General features: G+C 52.1%; 1 protein-coding gene across 1 annotated transcript in view; it reads left to right on the forward strand.

Annotated features, from left to right (window-relative positions):
- Window positions 1–19325, forward strand: part of LOC147708403 (presenilin-2-like) — a 448344-nt gene that overhangs the window by 341555 nt on the left and 87464 nt on the right. The gene's annotated exons all lie outside the window — the stretch shown is intronic.

A 19325-nucleotide genomic window follows, 5' to 3' on the forward strand; every position in this document is an offset into this window, starting at 1 on the left:
CATCAGGGTCTGCCGCTCTAACCATTGAGCCACGCTTCTTCACTGCAATCTCAGAAGGGATACTACATGTACTGTTCTTCAGTGAAGGTTCTGGATATATGATCTGTGCAGGCTATGGGCCTCATTTAGAGTTTGGTGGGCAGAGAGCACTCCACCATTAATGTGGAGGAGCACGCTGTCCACCAAACTGATGGCGCACCTGGGTGGCGCATCATATTTCCGCTGGTGGTGCCCTTGCTGGCGCCACTGGCAGAAATGTTACACCAGCGATTTCGATCTGTAGGTGTCTGGCATCTCAGGCTGTCCGCCCTATTTAGGGCCGACGTTCTGATGTTCCTTTGTTTTGTTCTGGACCACCAGGGAAAGCATGGGTTCCAGTACAGGAAAATAAAAGAAATACTACCCCACCAACACCACAGGAGAAAACTCGGAGGGTGTCTAGGCTATTCGTTTTATTGTTTCACAAAACCAACTCTTGCTCTATGAGGTTTCTTTATTTTGTTTTTTAAACAAGAGTTTGCAGAGTAGCAACAAGAATGGCAGCCGTTCAGCAAACTTTCATTTCATTTTTGTACTGTGGCATGTGCTTGCAGCCCGCAGCACATGCCGCAATAAATGTAAATAGATACTTGTATAGTGCACTACTCACCCGCAAGGGTCTCAAGGCACTTGTACGAATACCGCTGTGGAACCCATCCTGGCTTTCCCTGTGAGGCGTCCACTCCTGGGCACCCCCAAGGTGGAGGCCAGGCATCCTTAGCGTTGTGGGGGCCGTTGTGGAGATTAAGGAAGCTATTGCCCAGAGTTGCAGAGTGGGACTCCATGATTGGAATAGGCACCGAGGCGAGAATTATCTGGTCCGTGGAATTTTTGAGCCCAAGACCCGCCGAGGCGGGGAATTGAACCCTGGTCCCGGCTAGACCTCTGCATCAGGGTCTGCCGCTCTAATCATTGAGCCACACTTCTCCACTATACAAAACATACACACAGGTTTCTGCGGTAACATCCTAGCAACCTTCTTGGACAGAGCTCCTACTGTTTATCTAGAGTAAGTCTACTTCCGGAATAGTTTTTGGTGTGCTTACCCACCTTCCTTCTTCCATGAGCCTATTCACGCAGTATTTTTCTGCAGCGTTCCCCTCTCACCCCCTGACCTTATTTGGGCTCCAATCTCCTCCCTAAACTGTCACTTTGATCTATCTGTCCTTCATGGTCCACTTATTGAACGCACATATACGGAAATATATGTATCCTTCTATCCCCAGCACTGCAATTTAAAATAAAAAAGTAACCTGATCCTGATGATGCATAACACTTTTGCAGGCCGAAACGCCGTCGACTTCCACAGCGGAACTCTTGGCGTCCCTTTTCACGGATACCCTACTCATCTGGAAATTTGTATTCATGTACTATTACTTGGTTTATCCTAAATATGTAAACCTTTGTTTTAAGATCTCACTTGTCTCTTGCTGCACCCACCGCCCTCGCTGTATATACCATGTCACGTGTCACTTGCGCCATCACTATACTTCACAACCACTTGTGCACAGTGTTTTGTTGGTTACATGTCATTTAATGTAACGCAGTGCTACTGACCCATGTGCTTGTACAGATGAAGTTTAATATGTCCAACATGCTTGTCAATTGAAATATACTTTACATTTGTGGATTGTGGTTGACCCTCTGTAGCGGGCGCGGACGTTTGGGGCCCAGACACAGGAGTGAGGGGTAACAGGCGAGTCTTAGTCAAGGCAGGCTTTATTGACTTCAACAGAAAATCAGTACAAGTCTGACGCTTAGAGATGGGTCTGCGTGGTGAACGACTCCGGGTGTCTCTCCTACTTCGGGGCTTGACAGACTCAGTCCTACGATAGCCGTCCGGGCTTCGTCAGGGCTTGCGGTCCTCAGGGTCCGTCGTTGCTTTTAGATCTCGGGACCATAAACAAAACAAAAGAAAGCAGTACGTGAGATCAGTGTCCTACACGAAACCGCTATGAAGGGAAGGGAGTGAGGAGATGCAACCACCTGTGAGCCAAAGATATTTACAAGTGCAGGGACGGGTGTGCTCGGGTAAGGGGAACCGGGACGCAGGGGAAACCACTATTTTACAATGGAACCGCCCGTCCGTCCCACCCAGCCCCTGATCTTATCACGCACCTGGGCTAGCCACACACCTCCCCCGGGTGAGTGGCTGGGCGGCTCGTGGTACCGTTGGCCTCCAGGCGTCTCCTCCGTCTTCAGGATCTCTTCTCCTTTCTCAAGCTCCTCCGTTCCTCTCGCCTCCGTAGTCCTCCGACCGCTCTGCTCCTCTTCTCTCCGACCTTCCTCGTTCTCTCCTCTCCGGGTGTACAAGCACACCTGGTCTCCCGGCACGTCCGTATTTGACGGCCCGCGTCATCTTGTAGTCCCGCCCACTCATACTCTGATTGAGCATTAAAGGGCCAGGCACACTCCCCCTCCATGCGTGAGTCTGTCTCGTATTCGATCCCTTGATAGTTCGTCTGCTGTGGAAGACAAGAGGAGGGGGGAGTGATAGAGAGGTCCCTCAGGGTTCCTGAGCTCTGTACAGAGTCCTCCATGTTATCGAGGTGAGTCGGCCAAGCCACCACGTTACACACCTCCCCCCTAGGACGCTCACGTTCGGGGAGCGGATGTCTCAAAAGGAAGTCTGCCCCCACATTCTCGGAGCCCTTCCTATGCCTCACAGTGAATGTATAGGGTTGTAGGGAGAAGAACCACCTCATCACCCTAGCGTTATTGGACTTATTCCGGGCCATCCAGAGTAATGGGGCGTGGTAAGTGTACAGGGTAAACGGGTACCCCTCTAGGTAGTAGGCGAGTTTATCAACGGCCCATTTGACGGCCAGACATTCCTTTTCTATGGTGGCATACTTGAGTTCACGGGGGAACAACTTACGACTCACATACAAAATCGGGTGGTCTAGTCCATCCGATCCTACCTGCGAAAGAACAGCCCCGATACCATAATCAGAGGCATCTGTGTGCAGTGTAAATGGCCTTGTGAAGTCAGGGGAAGAAAGGATGGGAGTGGACGTGATGATGTGTTTGAGGTGTTGGAAAGCCGCATGCATGGCTTCGGTGGGAACAATGGGTGTGTTAGACTTTCCGGGGTGTCTCAATGAATCCGAGAGGGGGGCTGCTATGTTCGAAAATTGCGGGATGAAGCGCCGATAGTATCCCACTAGCCCAAGGAAAGCTCTCAACTCCTGTCTGTTGACTGGGAATGGAGTGTCTGCTATAGCCCGTATTTTCTCTATCTGGGGCTAGATGAGCCCGTGGCCCAGAACGTATCCTAGATACTTCACCTTCTGATAGGCAACTTTTGTCTTCTTTGAATTTATCTTCAATCCGGCTTTTTCCAGCGCTTTGAACACCTCGTGGAGATGTTTGATATGGGCCGACCACGATGGACTATGGATGACGATGTCGTCCAAGTAAGCTGATGCAAAAGGGGACACCTCCTTCAGAACCGTGTTCATAAGGCGTTGGAAGGTGGCAGGGGCCCGTGTAGGCCGAAAGGGAGGACGGTGAACTCGTAATGCCCCTCATTGGTACTAAACGCGGTTTTCCTCGGTCTTCCTCCCTTAGGGGCACCTGCCAGTATCCCTTGGTGAGGTCCTGCGTTGTGATATATTGGTCATCCCCCAGACGCATAATTAATTCATCCACTCGTGGTATTGGATACACGTCGAACTTGGATATGTCGTTTAGGGCCCTGAAGTCCATACAAAAACGGCGCGAACCGTCCGGTTTCGGAATCATGACTATTGGGCTGGACCAATTGCTTTTGGAGGGGCGAATGACCCCCAGTTCCAACATGTCCTCCACTTCCCTCTTTATAGCTAGTCTTCGGGATTCAGGTACTCTACAAGGCTTGATCTTGATGACTTTTCCAGGGTTGGTATCAATGCAGTGTTCCGCTAAAGTGGTTCTCCCCGGGATATTGGAAAAAAGGGTGTCGTGTTGTTTTAGTAGCTCCTGTAATTCTTCTTTCTGCTGGAGAGTCAATTCGTCATTGACCACTAATTGTTCTCGGGTGGATGTTCCATATACGGCAGAGGCCACATGTACTCCGGAAGGCAGGGGACCCAACCATTTTTTTAATAAGTTGATGTGATATACCTGAGTTTTGTTGGGTCCTATCTGGAGCTTGTAACTTTTCCTTCCTATGGTCTCGATGACTTTATGTGGACCCACCCATTCGGCACAAAACTTCTGTGTCGAAGAAGGAAGAAGTATCAGCGCCCAGTCATTTACTTTCATTTGTCTCCACCTCTTGCCTTTATCATAAGATGTTTTCTGCCTTCGCTGGCTTTCTTCCAGGTGGGTGTATGCCAGGTCCCGTAGTTTTCCAAGCCTGGATTTCAGACTCTGGGCATATTCCAATGTATGAGCCGTCTCCTCCAGTATCTCGTTTTCCCAGGCATCTTTGGTCATTTCGATCAGAGAGCGGGGTTGTCTGCCATATAAAAGTTCGAACGCGGAAACCCCCAGACTGCTCTGGCGTTGTCCCCTTATAACATATAGGGAGAGGGGCAAGATCTGGTCCCACTCAGCCTCACTGACCTCCAGCATTTTTCTGAGTGTCGATTTGAGAGTTTGGTTATACCATTCCACGAGGCTGTCCGTCTGTGGATGGTACACAGAAGTGAGTTTCTGATGTATGTCTAGGTTTCTACACACTTCCTTCATGAGTTTGGAGACGAATGGCATGCCTTGATCGGTGAGGATTTCTTTTGGAAACCCCACCCTGCTGAATAATTCAATCATCCGTTCCGCAACTTGTTTGGTAGTAGCCGCTGTTAAAGGAAAGGCCTCCGGAAAACGGGTGGCGTATTCGACCATTACTAGTACATGTTGGTACCCTTTTCGGGTTTTGGGCAGCGGGCCAGTCAGGTCCATCCCCACTCTCTCGAAGGGCTTTCCTATGATAGGTAGTGGTTGTAAAGGGACTGATGGGGGTTTTGTCATGTTCATTTTCTGGCAGGTACTTCATTCTTTGCAAAACACTGATGTGTCCTTGTAGATACCCGGCCAGTAGAAATGCCTGAGGATGTTTTGGGTGGTCTTTTCCGCTCTTGTATGTCCAGCTATTAGATGGCTGTGAGCAAAGAACAAGACTTGGTTACGAAAGGACACAGGTACCAGCAGTTGGGCGTCTTCCTCAGGGCTTCCTTGTCTATACAGGAGATCATGTCGGATTAGGAACCGGGGATATCTATCGGGGTTGTGTCCTTGTCCCTGATGGGCTTGTTCCCAGGCATTGAAAAGGGTAGGGTCATTGGATTGGGCGAAGCGAAAGCTCCTGTCTAATACCCAGGGTTCTGGAGAAAGCATAGCGGGGCATGGGTCTCGGGGTAGGGGCTGCATGAATGAATGTCCCCCTGTCTGTTCTATGCTTTTCTTAAACATGGCCAGAAAGCGTGGGTTATCCGTTCCTATGATTAGGTCTTCGGGTAAGGAAGACAATACCCCCACCCTTACCGTCTGGGTCTCTCCCTTCTTTAGCTGGATGGGAATGTTAGCAAGGGGGTAAGGTCGTACATCGCCAAGTACACATCTGATGTTAACCATTTGCTTAGGCAGATATTGTGAAAGGGTGACATGTTTGGTTTGTATCACTGACTGTCTACACCCTGAGTCTAGCAAGGCAGGTATAGAGGTCCCGTTCACCCTGACACTTAACTCTGTAGGAGCCCCCCATCTCAGCGGAGAAGAGGACGGATTTGGGAAGGTATCCCACCTCCATCGGTTCCTCTTGGGTTCTTCGTTTGGGACAGTGCCGTGCGATGTGTCCCTAGTTGCCACAATCGAAGCATTGTGGTCCTGTTGCTCCGGAATTCTCTGGGCTCCATGGTCTTGGCCGAGGGATTTCCAAAGGTCGTTGAGTCTTTTTTTCAGATTTGGGAGCCGGCTTATTTGGCTTTTCGGTTTCCCATCCAGGGTTTCGTGGCTGAGCCCTGGCAAAAGTAGCGGCCATGTCTATGGCCTGAGCGGTCGTTAGATTGTGATGCTGACGCAGCAATCTTTGCGTGGCGTAGGGAAGGGCCTCTAAGTACTGTTCTAAGTAAATTCGGTCCATGATTTCCTCTTTGGTGCTGCTTGATGGAGTCAGCCATTTGTCAGCGGCCATTTTTAATCGGACGAATGGAGTCTTCGGATTTTCTCCGGGGGCACCCCTTTCTTTACGAAATTTCAACCTATAAGCCTCTGAGTCTAGTCCGAGGTGGTCTAAAATAATCTGTTTAACTTCAGCATACTGAGTGTCCCCCGTGGGATTCGCGACCTGGTAGGCCGCTTGTGCTTCACCCACCAGGAGTTGGGCTAGAAAGAATGGCCACTTGCTTACTGGCCATCCACATGCTCTGGCTGCTCGTTCAAAATTCAGCAGGAAGGAATCGGAGTCCTCCCCTGGTTGGTACTTCTGCAGTGATATGGCGTCGGAGCCATGTGGTATGACTCATTCAACACTGCTCTCACGGGAGGTGGGGTCTACCCATGGATGCGGGGTTCTGACCGCTAAGGCCTCCTTTAATAAATCTCGGTCGGCTTGGGCAGAGCTAAGCTGCTGTTCTGCGACCCACTTGAGCCTCTCCTGTCCCTTCGCCAATTGCTCTATAACGGTCTCCATCTTACAGGTACAGATGATGCCTATGCCCGCATTCTCCACCACTGTAGCGGGCGCGGACGTTTGGGACCCAGGCACAGGAGTGAGGGGCAACAGGCGAGTCTTAGTCAAGGCAGGCTTTATTGACTTCAACAGAAAATCAGTACAAGTCTGACGCTTCGGGATGGGTCTGCGTGGTGAACGACTCCGGGTGTCTCTCCTACTTCGGGGCTTGACAGACTCAGTCCTACGATAGCCGTCCGGGCTTCGTCGGGGCTTGCGGTCCTCAGGGTCCGTCGTTGCTTTTAGATCTCGGGACCATAAACAAAACAAAAGAAAGCAGTATGTGAGATCAGTGTCCTACACGGAACCGCTATGAAGGGAAGGGAGTGAGGAGATGCAACCACCCGTGAGCCAAAGATATTTACAAGTGCAGGGACGGGTGTGCTTGGGTAAAGGGAACCGGGGCACAGGGGAAACCACTATTTTACAATGGAACCGCCCATCCGTCCCACCCAACCCCTGATCTTATCACGCACCTGGGCTAGCCACACACCTCCCCTGGGTGAGTGGCTGGGCGGCTCGTGGTACCGTTGGCCTCCAGGCGTCTCCTCCGTCTTCGGGATCTCTTCTCCTTTCTCCAGCTCCTCCGTTCCTCTCGCCTCCGTAGACCTTGGCCTGCCCTGACCAACGGGAGCAGTGGGACACCAGTTGGGCCCCATATGGTGGAGATTGCTGTGCAGACGGACCCGGCTCTGCCCGATATCGTGAGAGGAGTGCGGCACTGACCGGCGGAACCATCGCGGCAGTGGTGAGTGGAGATTGCCCAGAGGCAGTGTGTTTCGGGGGCTGGATCGGACCCCGGTGGGGAGGATAAGCGGCGCCCGGCACCGGTGGGGACTTCATGCGGGGGAGCCTTGACGTAGCGTTATCATTGCCCATTGCTGGCCCCTCTGAAAGAGCGTGCCCGTGCCCAACAAGTTAGAGACGTTGTGGGTGTGATAGAGGGCGCCAGAGTATTCGAGTGTGGCTCCTGAAGATTGGTGACCCGCCGTGGACGATTGCCTGCTATACCCTAGTCTTGCGCGCCTGGCCCTAGGTAGTAAATGGAGTGGAGATATGATGCGAGGTGGAGCCGGAGGGGGCCAGGGCAAGCAGGGGCCGATGGACAAGTTTACGGAGGCGGTGGGCCCTGGGGGTTCTCAGGCGCCAGCGCCTGACAATGCGGCACTACTGGCAGCAATCACGCAGTCGAGGGACATGCTAGACGCCAAAATAGGCGCGGATGGAGCCGATGTTGCCCTTCTCAGACAGGACTTGCGGAACACTGTAGAGTGCATCACCGGTGCGGAGGCCCGTATTAGAGGTAGACAACGACGTCACTGTCTTGAAGAAAAAGGTCGCGGCCATGGAAAAGATACAGAAGGGTCTGGCCATGAGGGTGGAAGACGCGAAAGGGCGCGCTCGGAGAAACAACCTCCCCTTTGTTGGTTTTCCAGAGGGCTGTGAAGGGGACAGGATGGAGAGCTTCCTGGCCCAATGGCTGGAGTGCTGGATCCCGTCAGACACACTATCTCGCTGCTTTGTGGTGAAAGGGCCCATCGGGCGCTGGTGCAGAAACCTCCGGTGGGAGCGCGACCTCGACCGATCATTGCAAAGTTCTTGAATTACTCTGATCAAGACACCATCCTGCGGCAAGCGAGACTTAAGGGCACGCTCTCATATGACAACTCTAACATCCTCATATTCCCAGACTACACGAGGTTGGTACAGCAACAGCGTCAATCGTTCCTTGCGGCCAAGGCCCGACTCCGTGGCCTCAAGCTTCAGTACGCCCTGCTCTACCCGGCGCGGCTGCGGGTTATCTACCAGTCCCGCACCCTGTTCTTCGACACCCCGGAGGAGGTCTTCCAGTGGACGGACGAAACAGTGAAGATACGAGTCAACACGGCCAAGGGCGGGGAATCGGACTCTTCCTCCAGTGGTATCGCCCGGGAGGGCCTCAGGAGTCCGCGTCGCAGAAGATCGCACTCGAGCAGGGGCTCGCGCTCTTGCTCAGCCACCCGGCGGGACGACCCCACACGGGGGCAGCAGACTGATGCTCCTTGATTACTGTGGGACATGTGTCACGACTCATTGTATGTGATGTGTATTGATGCTCAGGTGCACTATTGTGTTGGGGTGGGACCCTGCCCCTACTAGTGTCAGGCTCCGCCTCTATCTCTTCGGAGCTGTGCTGCAAGACCTCTACCTTCCCTTGAAGAACCACCCCAACGTCTGAAGTATGCACAGACCATAAAGGTAATTCCCCCAAGGAAGGAAAGGAAGGGAACAGCGGGGAGGGAGATCTGAAACGACAAACAAACAAACCATTAGAAGAAAGTCCCCCCATACCCGCTGACTCTAACGTCCTTCTTCTATAAATACTAATCAGTTACGTAACCTTTCCTTCCTACCTGAGGGGGGGAATTTGTTAGGGATTAAATGCGAGGAGAGGAGACTTGAGGCAATACCAGGGATTCTGTTTTGCTGTACAGAAGACAAAGGGAACCAGTATGAAACCCCAATGTAATTGAAGACTACGAAACTCATTCATACACATTCATGCATACCTTCTCAGAACTGCTCACCTTACAGCACAGGACCCCTTACTTATGGTATCCCTCTCTCGGTTCTCCTGCATGTAAAAATAAAGCAAAACAGGGTTGTGGAAACAAACAGAAAAATCAGCAAACAATGTTAATCACTCCTTAACACTGTTTACTTTGTACATAGTCACCGAGACACAGTGTCCCTTATGCACTTGTTGCAACTGCCTGCAATTATGATCAAGAGCAAGGTGGCAATCCGTCTTGCAACCTCACCACGCTCTTCTACAAAGCAATGTTTTCCCCGCGAGCCTTGAGTTCCTTCAGCCGAGAGAGAGAGAACTCATGAAGATCCTTAAACACACGCAGCCTGCGTGCAACTCTGTTCAAAAGCAAGGTGGCAATCCGTCTTGCAACCTCACCACGCTCTTATACTCCGCAATGTTCTTCCCCCGAGCCTCGAGTCCCTTCAGCCGAGAGAGCTCATGAAGTTCCTTGAGCTCCTGCCTGCGTGTCTAAACTTGAACAAAATCACCAAAAGTTCTGGGAATTCCTTATCAACACGTAGCTTGCGTGTTCAATACACAACAGGCTTCTCCCCCACAACAATGAGGGAAGAGAAGCTCCAAACCCAGCTTACCGCTACCAGAAGACGCTCACACCAAAGACTCTGTGATCTGCTGAATAATCGGTGCCGCTGCTGGTCTCCGAGGCTGTTTTGTTTCCGGGTGAGCACCTGACTCTGCGTCTCCTGTGCGCCACATAGTTCGGCATGCCGGGAAATGTAGTTCTACCGCCGGCTGCCTCGGGACATCGTGGGTTTACCTGTTCTGCACCTTGGAGGTGGGTACAGAGGGGGAAGGGGGGGTCCGAGGTCTGACAGTACATCCCCCTTCCAAAAGGTCCCGAACCTACACAGGTTTGTCTGGGTAAGCGGCATGGAACCTTGCCACCAGCCGCGGGGCATGAACCGCCTCCGCAGGCTCCCACGAGTTTTCCTCCGGACCGTAACCCTTCCAGGGTAATAAGTATTGCAAGCGCCCTCTCACCTTCCTGGAGTCCAGAACCCTCTGTACTTCCTACTCACTATCCTGCTGAACCCAAATAGGCATGGGCGCCCGACGACGGGGGCATAGAGATGGCTTCAACAGTGAGACATGAAATACCGGATGAATCCGGAGATGTGCTGGCAGTCGTAATTGCACCGCCACGGGATTGACGTGTTTCACAACCCTGTAGGGTCCTATGAATTTAGGATTGAACACGCTATGCTTTCTAAACCGGATGTGTTTCATGGACAACCATACCAAATCACCACATTTATACATACACAGGGCTCGGCCTACGGTGCTTATCGGCTTGCTTTTTGTATTTAGTCTTGGCTTGAACCAGGTTCTTGCGAGCAGCAAGTAGGACCTTGCGTACGTGCAGTAATCTTTCTTTCACATCGGGTATTTTACTGCATGTGCTGGGTAGCAGCAAGGGAGTGAATCTGGGGTGATGCCCATATGTGCAAAAAGAAGGGTGTATGTTGCGTGGATGAATGCAGAGTGTTGTTGTAGGCGATCTCTGCTACCCACAACCAATCCACCCAAGCATCCGAATTGGCCTGTACATAACAACGCAAATACTGCTTGAGTGTTTGGTTTAACCTCTCTGTCTGCCCATCAGTTTGCGGATGAAAACTGGTGGACAGAGAGGACTCGATTTGCACTTCCGCACACCAGGTCTTCCAGAAACGGGCCGTAAACTGGCCCCCTCTGTCGGACACTATATCTTGAGGGAGACCGTGTAGCCTTACAATGTGAACCAAAAGAAGGTGAGCCAACTGACCAGCTGTAGGGACCTACTTACATGCCACGAAGTGACCCATCTTCGTAAGGTAGTCCATGACAACGATGATGGCTGTGTTGCCCTGATCCTTGGGGAGGCCGACTATGAAGTCCACTGAAAACCGCTCCCAGGGCTGTTCTGGTGTGGGCAACGGCTGTAGTAATCCCTGCGGCTGTTGTCTGTCGGTTTTTATTTGTGCACACGTCGTACACTCGCTCACCCATTGTCGAACATCAGGACGCACTGAAGGCCACCAAAACTGTCTCATCACCTTCTCCAATGTCTTTACGTATCCCATGTGTTCCGCACAAGGGGTGTCATGACACCATGAGTATGCTAGTTTTCTCAGAGGTTTCGTGGGAACTAATACTTGATTTCCTCTCATGGGCACTCCATGTTTCAGTCTCCATTCAGGGTGGTGGCGAATCCATGTCCTCCATACACACGTCTGTACTCCTTTACTCACTCCTGTGAGAAAGGCCTGAGTTTGAATCGCCCCAACCACTTGAGCAGGAGGGATGATTGCCCGATCAGGGGTGAAGGTATGCATATTGGGTTGTTCTTGGCGTGTTAATGCGTCCGCTTTCTTGTTGCTTGAACCAGGTCGAAAAGTAACAATAAACCTATATTCTTCAAAAAACAACATCCAACGCATTTGACGTGGGGAAAGATGTCCTGCGTCCCGCATGAACTGCAGATTCCGATGAACTGTATATACTGTAACCATCTGCCTTGCACCCAGCAACCAATGTCTCCACTCCAAGAAGGCATCCCTAATGGCCAACAGTTCTTTCTCGGCGATGGTATAATTACATTCAGCCTCACTCAATTTCCGAGACATAAAGGCAATAGGGTGCAATGCTCCAGTGGTTTCTTTCCGTTGGGAAAGAACTGCGCCAATTGCGTATTCCGAGGCGTCCGCCTCGACTATGAATGGCAAATCAGGGTTGGCATGGATCAAAATCGGTGCAGACGAGAAGGAGCTTTTTAACTGTTCGAATGACTGTTGCGCCTCCTGGTCCCAAACAAAGGGAACATCCTTCCTTGTAAGGTGGGTTAAAGGGGTCACCAGTTTAGAAAAGTTTCGGATGAATCTCCTATAGAAATTCGCGAATCCCAGCAGACACTGAATATCCTTAACGGTACAGGGCCGTGGCCAGTCCGTGATAGCCTAGACTTTTCTCTCTGCCATCACTTGTCCCGAGGGGGTGAGCATCACCCCTAAAAATTCCACGGTGGACACATGGAACTCACTTTTCGTGATTTTACAGTATAAACGGTGAGACAGCAGGGCTCTCAATACCTGCTTTACATGTTCTTCGTGTTCTTCCATGGAATCTGAATAAATCAGGATATCATCGATGTATACGACAACATGACGGTCCAAGTAGTCTCGTAACACTTTGTTTAAGAAGAATTGAAATGCCGCCGGGGCATTGCATAATCCAAAGGGCATTACGAGGTACTCATAGAGCCCATATCTCGTTTTAAATGCTGTTTTCCACTCATCCCCATGTCGAATTCGGACGAGATGATATGCCCCTCTCAAGTCTAACTTTGTGTACAGAGTGGCTGATCGCACTTGTTCCAACAGGACCGGTATCAAGGGTAACGGGTATTGATTTTTTGACCGTGATGGCATTCAATGCTCTGTAGTCAATACAGCATCTTTTCTCGCCATTCGCTTTCGGAATAAAAAACAGTGGCGAAGCAGCGGGGGACCTAGAAGGCCTGATGAATCCAAGGGCCAAATATTTATCCAGATAGGCTCGTAGAACCTCATTTTCTGGTAGGGTAAGGGCGTATATCCTGCCATTGGGCACCACAGAACCGGGAATGAGGTCAATCCGGCAGTCATATGAACGATGAGGAGGGAGTTTTTCAGCCTTCACGTTGCTGAACACCTCCTCATATTCCGTATAACAAGAAGGAAGAGATACTTCTTTTTCTGCTGCGGTAGCAACATGTAGCACCAAAGCCAATGCTCCTGAGGGGTTGAGCCTTTCTTGGCTACAATGTTCTTTACAGAATGCGGATTGAAAAAACACCGCGCCGGAGTTCCATTGGATCTGTGGTTCATGCTTTTTCAACCACGGAAGACCCAAGATGATGCCATATTGAGGCGCCTCTATGATATTAAAGGATATTTCCTCATGGTGCTTTCCTTGATAAGACAAAACATAGTTCGGAGTGTGATACCGTATGGGTCCCGCTTTCAGCTCTTTGCCGTCTACGGCATAAACCGTTTCTGGATGTTCTTTGGTAATCAACAACACCCCGAGGCGCTCTGCTTCCGAGAAATCCATAAAACACCCAGTAGCACCTGAGTCAACCATGGCTCTGATGTTTCTTTTCTTAGATGCAATCACGATAGATATGTGCAGAAACAGATGCGTTTGTTCTGAGTTTGTTTCTGGGGTGATAGAAGGGATAGTTATTCTGCTTGACGGTTCCCCTCCGCTCACCTTCAAGCTTTGTAGTTTTCCGGCTCCGTGGTAGTAGTACCTGCTGCTACTGGTCTGCCTCTGCCTCTGCCAGGTTTGGGTTTCACCGGACATTCTCTCAGGAAATGTCCTTTTTTCCCACAGTATAGGCAAAGACCCTGCTTCCGACTATAGTTCTTCTCACTAAGTGTTAACGATGCACGAACTGCTCCTATATCCATCGCTTCTGATGTCGAGGCCGTTTTGTCTCCGTGCCCCGAATGTTCGTAAGGTAACACTGTTTTGTCTTTAGTCTTGTGATCCCCCTTTCGCTCTTTCAGCCTGTGATCCAGGCGTAACGTAAGTTCAATGAGCGCAGTGCAGGTTCGAGGCTGGGGGTCAATTTGAGCCAAAACATCCTTAAGGTCGTCATTCAGGCCTTGATAAAAAAGGGCGGATTGTTTGTTTTCAGGCCACTCTGTTTCGGCCACCAAACGGCGGAAGTTGTTCAGATATGTCACCAGATCCGAACCGCCTTGTTTTAGCTTGAGCAGGTCCCTATTAGCCGAAAAAGTCTCAGACCTCCTGTCAAAGGTTTTCTCAAAAGCCTCACGAAAGCATATAGTAACGGGTCATCCCTTCGTACAATAGGGACTGCCCACCGGGCGGCCTCACCCCCTAAATGTGATATCAAAAACGCGACTCTCGCCTGATTTGTGGCAAACATCTTTGGTTTGCACATAAAGTGCAACATCGCCTGTGTAATGAATACCTGTACTTTGCTGTTGTCCCCGTAAAAGCGTTCCGGTGGGGCTAAGGGAATCTGAGCTGGCATTTCCACTGTAACTGTGGTTGCTGGAACTTGACTCCCCCCCTCCCATAGCCTGAGGTGATGGGGTTCTGTCCATTCTGGCTTTTAATTGCGCGTTTTCTGCACGGGCAGCCGCCACTTCTCTATTGGATGCTGCAAGTTCAGCTTGAACCTACGCCAGTGCAGCCATAACATCATCTAACGTTGTCATGGCGTCTTCCAACACAGCCGAGAAGAGAGATACTGCTTGGGCCGATTATTCTGTCAGGCTCCGCCTCTATCTCTTCAGAGCTGTGCTGCAAGACCTCTACCTTCCCTTGAAGAACCACCCCAACGTCTGAAGTATGCACAGACCATAAAGGTAATTCCCCCAAGGAAGGAAAGGAAGGGAACAGCGGGGAGGGAGATCTGAAACGACAAACGAACAAACCATTAGAAGAAAGTCCCCCCCATACCCGCTGACTCTAACGTCCTTCTTCTATAAATACTAATCAGTTACGTAACCTTTCCTTCCTACCTGAAGGGGGGAATTTGTTAGGGATTAAATGCAAGGAGAGGAGACTTGAGGCAATACCAGGGATTCCGTTTTGCTGTAGAGAAGACAAAGGGAACCAGTATGAAACCCTAATGTAATTGAAGACTACGAACCTCATTCATACACATTCATGCATACCTTCTCAGAACTGCTCACCTTACAGCACAGGACCCCTTACTTATGGTATCCCTCTCTCGGTTCTCCTGCATGTAAAAATAAAGCAAAACAGGGTTGTGGAAACAAACAGAAAAATCAGCAAACAATGTTAATCACTCCTTAACACTGTTTACTTTGTACATAGTCACCGAGACACAGTGTCCCTTATGCACTTGTTGCAACTGCCTGCAATTATGATCAAGAGCAAGGTGGCAATCCGTCTTGCAACCTCACCACGCTCTTCTACAAAGCAATGTTTTCCCCTCGAGCCTTGAGTTCCTTCAGCCGAGAGAGAGAGAACTCGTGAAGATCCTTAAACACACGCAGCCTGCGTGCAACTCTGTTCAAAAGCAAGGTGGCAATCCGTCTTGCAACCTCACCACGCTCTTATACTCCGCAATGTTCTTCCCCCGAGCCTCGAGTCCCTTCAGCCGAGAGAGCTCATGAAGTTCCTTACACATACGCTGCCTGCGTGTCTAAACTTGGACAAAATCACCAAAAGTTCTGGGAATTCCTTATCAACACGTAGCTTGCGTGTTCAATACACAACAGGCTTCTCCCCCACAACAATGAGGGAAGAGAAGCTCCAAACCCAGCTTACCGCTACCAGAAGACACTCACACCAAAGACTCCGTGATCCGCTGAATAATCGGCGCCGCTGCTGGTCTCCGAGGCTGTTTTGTTTCCGGGTGAGCACCTGACTCTGCGTCTCCTGTGCGCCACATAGTTCGGCATGCCGGGAAATGTAGTTCTACCGCCGGCTGCCTCGGGACTTCGTGAGTTTACCTGTTCTGCACCTTGGAGGTGGGTACAGAGGGGGAAGGGGGGGTTCGAGGTCTGACAACTAGAATGGGAGGGTGGGAGTGACAGCCTAGTGCTTATGGGTTGGCACACGGGGATCCCTTGGAGGACGTGGTTCTGGTCCTCCCGTTGGAGACCAGGCCATAGTCTGACCGCGACAGGTGCTTCCATGTTTGGGAGGTATGGGGAGGCGGTTGGGGCGGGGTGTTGGGGGTTGGGGACTGGGAGTTTGGGGGGGGCTTGCGCATGCTTTGTTGCTCATTAATGGCCATGCACTGCACCAGATGTGCCAGGAGGACGTTTGGTCTGTCCATGCTTTATTACTCCAATGTCCGCCGTCGGGGGGGGGGGGTGGATAAGCCCCGGTTCGCTGCGAGTCTTGAATTGGAATGTGAGGGGCATGCTCGACAAGGTGAAGCGGGGGGCAGTATTTCAGTTTGTTAAGAGAGTGGGTGTGGATGTACTTTTCCTGCAAGAAACCCATCTGCTAGGCACAAAGGCACAATGTCTTCAGCGAGCTGGCTTCACGCATGCGTTTCACGCGGGATTCACGAGGGGTTCCAGGGGAGTGGCGGTCCTTATTCACCGTAGAGTGCCATACGTACACAAACGCGTCTGGACTGATACACAGGGTAGGTACATATTTCTGCAGGGGGACATTGGTGGTGATAGAGTGATTCTTGGAAGTGTGTACGCTCCGCCGCCGCTACAGTGGTCCTTGGTGGAGAGGCTTTTCTCTGTTTGGGGTGCCATGCCCGATACCTTGTCTGTGGTAGGGGGGGGATTGGAACGATGTGATGGATAAGTACTGCAACAGATGGCATAGTGCGGCAGCGACCCAGGTTCCTGGGGGGGAGGGTCCCGCTACTGGGGGGGCCTCACTACCAAGTTGCAGGTGTTAGCGTCAGGGCTTGACTGGGTGGACACTTGGAGGTATAAACATGGGGCGCTTAGGGAATACACGTACTTTGCCGCGGTACACGATTCCTTCTCCAGACTGGACCACATCTTCCTCCCACGGACACAGGCTCATAGGGCAATATCGGCGGGGATTCTGCCGCAGGCGCTTTCGGACCACTCGCCTGTGATGGTCACGCTCAACGTGGGCCCGGCTGGGCGGCCATTCCGGTGGCGACTGTCGGCCTGGCACCTGACGCAGGAGGATTATAGGGCACACATGACGATTGAAATTGACCAGTACCTGACCACTAATACGGGCTCAGTGGACTCCCCGACTGTCCTCTGGGAGGCCATGAAGCCGACGCTGAGAGGCGTGGATATCTCCTGGTGCGCAGCGGCCCAAAGGGAGAAACGGAAAGATCTGGTGCGGCGTGAGGCGGACATGGAGGCCTTGGAGCGCAGGAGTTGAGAGGATGGGGGCGGCCCCGCCAGGAGACAATTGGTTCTGGCGCAACAGCAATATGGCATGATTCTCAGTCGGATCTACCAGTGGGGCGATACGTCCAGTAAGATGCTGCATCGTCTGTGTCAGGGCATCATGCATGCTCAACTGCTACCCCGGATTGCTTCCCCAGAGGGGGAGCCCATCCTCGAACCTGCGGCACTAGCAGAGAGCTTTGCTGGGTATTACGAGGGGCTGTATGCGCCTCGGAAGTGCCTGGAGGCTGAGGTTGTTCAGCGTTTCATTGACGATCTACCCCCGAGAGTTGTCTCGGATGAGGTGCGGGAACTCTTGGACCGGCCCCTGTCACACGAAGAGCTGGGAGCAGCTCTGGGTGAACTGAACCCGGGTAAGGCACTGGGCCCCAACGGGTTTCCATGCGAGTTTTATCGCCGCTTTGTGGTCCAGCTGGGCCCTCATCTCCTGCCGGTGGTTGAGGAGGCGTGCGAGAATGGTGCGCTTCCGCCAGATTGGCGGCATGCCGAGGTCGTGGTCTTTCTAAAGCCTGGACGGCCCCCGGAGAGCCATGAGTCATACCGCCGGATCTCTTTGTTGAATACAGAGGCGAAGATCCTTGCGAAGGCCTTGGCCACGAGGCTCAAACCCTACATTACTGACCTGGTCCACCCTGACCAGGCGGGATTCATGCTGCGAAGGGCTACTCGGCACAATATTAGACGAGCCCAGGTCGCGGTGTCGGCCTGGAGGAGCCTTGGGGAACCGGCGGCGTTGTTCCTGGCGGACATGGACAGGACCTTTGACTCCTTGAGTTGGACGTATGTGTTTGCCCTGCTGCGACGCCTCAACCTAGTCCTGCGATTCTTGACGTACGTCCAATTGCTGTACACTGGCCTCACGGCATCGGTGCGGATTGGGGGGGGTGGTCTCCCGCTCGTTCCCGGTCTTGTGGGGGACGCGACAGGGCTACCCCCTCTCCTCATATTTATTCGCGCTCGCCATGGAGCCTCTCGCGGCGTGGGTACGCATCGAGGCCCAACTCGAAGGATTCCGGTGGTCCACGGACCACGCAGACAAAATTGCTTTGTACGCAGATGATGTGCTGTTTTTTCTTACTGACCTGGCCCGTTCTGGGCCGCGACTCCTGCGCATATTGCAAATATTTGGCGAAACCTCCGGCTTGTACATGAATCTACACTGTGGTTGCTGGGTGGCGGGCGGGACGTGGGCGACTGGGCGTCGGGACTGCAGCTGGCCTCAGACGGGGTGAAGTACCTTGGTGTGTACTTAACGGAGGACGCAGCGGTGTCCCGTGATCGCAACCTTGTCCCGGTATGGGATCACACGCGTGAAGATCTTAAGACATGGACGAAGATGCCTTTGTCGATCCAGGGCAGATCTTCCATCTTTAAGATGGTAGCGCTGCCTCGACTGGTGTACCAGCTGCAGAACCACCCACACATGATCCTGCCTCGCTGGTTTCGACAGCTCAATTCGGCATTGAGTAGCTTCCTGTGGGAGGGGGGTGTTGCGCATGTAGCCCTGAGGACATGTTTCCTGTCCACTTACACCGGGGGGTTAGCCACGTCTGATGTACTCTCCTACTACCAAGCGGCGCATCTCTTGGTGCTGAATGACTGGTGGTATGGGGATAGGGGGGATCCGGCCTACGCCGTGGAGAGGATATTGATGGGCGCGGTTTCTCTGCATACAGTGCTATACTCAGCGCCACGGCGAAGATCTCTCCCTGCGGCCACGCAAGTGGTCTTCCATGTATGGAGACAGACGCTGCGTACAATGGGGTGATGGAATGTACTCACCCAGGAGACCCCCCTGTGGAACAATGGGCAGTTGCCCCAGTTGACTGCGCTGAGGGGCTTCCGGGAGTGGGATGCGATTGGCTTCTCCACCCTGGGGTATGTACTGTCAGGGTGCGTTCTTAAATCATTTGCGGAGTTACGGGAGGAGTTTGGATGCCCCGCGCCCAGTTCTTCAGGTACCTTTAGTTTCGCCATGCTCTATCGCCCTCGCTGGTGGGCTTGGAACAGCTCCCAGAGTTCAGCCCTGTAGAGGCCAAGATATTTATGGGAGAGCTGCCGGATAAGAAATTGTCGCGCATATATCAGACGCTGGTGTGCCACTACTCATCGGATTTGGTCGGTCTTAGGGCTGCCAGGGAATGGGTCGTCG

This window comes from Lissotriton vulgaris, chromosome 6, assembly GCF_964263255.1.
Source record: "Lissotriton vulgaris chromosome 6, aLisVul1.2, whole genome shotgun sequence".
NCBI classification, from domain to species: Eukaryota; Metazoa; Chordata; class Amphibia; order Caudata; family Salamandridae; genus Lissotriton; species Lissotriton vulgaris.